Raw genomic sequence first — 3,042 nt, 5'->3', positions numbered from 1 at the left:
AAATGACGGCCAAACCAAGAAACTATGGAAGTTTGTATCACAGTGACACAAAATGCAAATCATAACCATGCATATTCTCTGAATAAACAGTTTTAAGTTCTTCCACTCATAATTTACATCCAATTATGCTCGGATTAAGGTTTCATCGTCTTCCTTTCACGATTTAGGTCTATTTTGATTCTAGCAGTGCTGTTATGATTTTGAATATTTAGTAAAATACTTTATGCATTATTTCATGTCTTAAATAATTATGAATATTGTAGTTAACAGCATCAGACAAATTTAAAAGTTTTAATTGCATTTCATATTCTTAGAAGTAAAGCTTTAAGGTCTTCAAGTGAAATTTTACATAACACAATCATTTTGAGTGGTTTAACAATCCGTTGACAGGTGGTTTAACAACTGAAACTCCGTTGACCCTACAACGACTGTTTTTACACGCCCCCATCAAAAAGCACATGGGCCCGCTGTATACCGAACTCTAAAACGTTGCTGGCACCACTTCAAAAGGTCCAGGATAGGCTTAGTAGTTCTCCATAATTCTTTCCAGTCTGTTATTGAAAGGTTCCATGAAGCATCGATGACTGTTTTTATACAGTAAGTTTTATACAAATAAATAAATTCACATTATTCTTGAGAGCGTTCTTGTATAGTGCCCCTAACCGATAATAAAGACAACTCGATCCAATTATGTTAAGGTTGAGACACCACGACTAGAGTACTTGAAGAAAAGCTTCATTCGACGATTTTCCCGGAACGATATTCCTATAACTATCTCTGTCGACTTCTTAAAATAAACATTCAACAGTTATATATAAAACCTCATGATGGAAAGATGAAAACACTAACGAAAAACGAATACTTAAGTGTATCTGGTGCCGCAAACTTAAGGAATAAAAAAAGCTCTTGCTCGGATGTCTATTCGAGAACATAATTATCACATCCTACAGTCTCTGAATATGTATGATCCAGTGTCATATAAAAAAAGTGCCCAGAAAAGGGAAGCGAAATTCCCCTACGATTTTGTCCCTATACACCATCTGCATAAGCTTTAATAAAGAAGTTTCTCTTTCTTTTTTGTTAGATACATTTTATGTCTTACATTCTTGTTTCCTTATTCTCTCTTTTTACATACTCCACTTTCTTTTTCGTTGTAAAGAGCGAGCAGAAATAAACCATCAATATTATTTTTGTATCGCAAAATATACAGTAAAATTATTCCACTTTTGGCCAACAATATCTTGTTACTATTGCCTTATATAAAATGTCAGTTCGTCCCTACTGTCTTCCTAAACACTTTTAGGATGTTGTAACATTCTTTATTTTATTCGTGTTATTTTTTGCGGGATTGATTCCCGTGCCGCCAAATTTTAGTCAATAAATGGCACAAGTAATAGTAATAATAAATAGGTAGCTGTAATAAATGGCAAAAGCTGCTCTTTTTCTTTTTTATTATTTAATTTATTTTTCTTTCGTTTTTTGGGACATGGAGCATACTGTTTGGGAATGTCAATTTCCGTATTTTGGTTGTTGTATATATATTGTTGAAAATCAAACTTGAATATAAGTCGTTAAAGATGCACATGTTACCAGTATGCAAGGGGAGCGGGGTCAACAGCAAGATAAATTAAAAAAAAAGTAATAGATGTGAAAAGGAAGACAACAAGAAATAAAATAAAGATAAGAATGTTTAGATTTTAGAGGAATTGAAAATTATTCTATTATAAAGATTAACTGTAAACAGATTAAAAAAATATATAAATATTTTATCAAAATATTAAAAAATATCATGAAATTTAAGAAAAAGATCGAGGACGAAGTTCATGGAGCTACGGAAAAAGGGTTTGTCCACATCCTTGGACAATTACTTATTGCACCTATTACGCAATTAAATTAACAAATTTCAAGAGCAGGTTTATTTATATTAACAAATATTATCAATAACAAACGAATACTGAAAAGACAAAATATACTTACTTCTAGGCTGTCAGAAAATTCTTCTTTACGCGGAAATAATAATAAAAATAATAAAACAACAACAAAAAACACTCGTTTATTTTCAATGATTATAATATAATAATAATTATAATAATTAAAAAATTACAAATTTTTGATCATGAAATTGCTTATCTCTAATAGATTTGATGTCTACCGAGCCATTCTAATTGGAACATCATTATTTTTCAGGCAAAAACTTTTCAATGCACTTTATTGCTACGTAATTATTGCTCATTTGGTGTATCCTCGCCACTGCGGAAATTATTTCAAAATGATAAAATTGTACATTAAGGAGGTCAACGTCAATAACATACATTGACCAATTCATAAGACTGTAAAAGGAAGGAAGAAACAAAATTTTTATGCTATCAAGAACCTTAGGGTTTAAGGGGTTTCGATATCTTAAATTCGTTTTGCGAGTCTCGGTGTCGGCTAACCGAATAACAAAGGGCCCGTTAAGGAAAACATAGCCTTATAAATCTAACATTGAAATTACTTAAGTCGAATTTTAGCCAAACAGTTTATAGGCATATTCTTAGGTAGACTAACACTACAGATCGATTGATGAAGTTAGATTTCCTCTTATCAAAAATCCGAATTTCAAATTCCAATTTTAGCCTTCAGTCAAAGTTAATTTTAAACAATTTCTAAATGACGCAATAACACTAAGTTACAGAATTGACATTAGGTTTATTTTTCATATCCTGACATTGTTTGTTCAAACATATACCTCTGAGGATTGCCCTCTCTCCATCGCCATGCATGGCCCACTATCACTGAGCCATGCTTGCCCCCGTCTTTGCCCTGCACATAGCACGTTAAAACAGCTTTATGTAACGCTAATGGATAACCGATCAGCAATTTAGCTGAACTACCAAGGACAAAAAAATGAAATCTGATTATCGGATTTGTTGGTGGGAACTGGTGGTGTTTTTTTTTCTGATAAATCGGAAAACAACTTCTAATAAAAATGGACTTTTTATGAGTTTTAATAGTAACGATTTAATATTTATATTAAATATATATATTTATTTGGCTCCAAAT

At 31.7% G+C, this 3,042-nt stretch overlaps 1 protein-coding gene across 1 annotated transcript in view; it reads right to left on the bottom strand.

The window, feature by feature from the left end:
• Positions 1-1,901: 1,901 nt before the first annotated feature.
• LOC136035169 (nicotinate phosphoribosyltransferase-like) overlaps positions 1,902-3,042 on the bottom strand; it is a gene marked incomplete in the record, with an annotated part of 75,579 nt that continues 74,438 nt past the window's right edge. Inside the window, 1 exon segment of the mRNA XM_065716742.1 lies at positions 1,902-3,042.

Source organism: Artemia franciscana, chromosome 14 (genome assembly GCF_032884065.1).
Source record: "Artemia franciscana chromosome 14, ASM3288406v1, whole genome shotgun sequence".
In the NCBI taxonomy this organism is placed as follows: domain Eukaryota; kingdom Metazoa; phylum Arthropoda; class Branchiopoda; order Anostraca; family Artemiidae; genus Artemia; species Artemia franciscana.
Note: the sequence above shows the minus strand (reverse complement) of the source record. Positions and strands in the feature narration are given on the sequence as shown.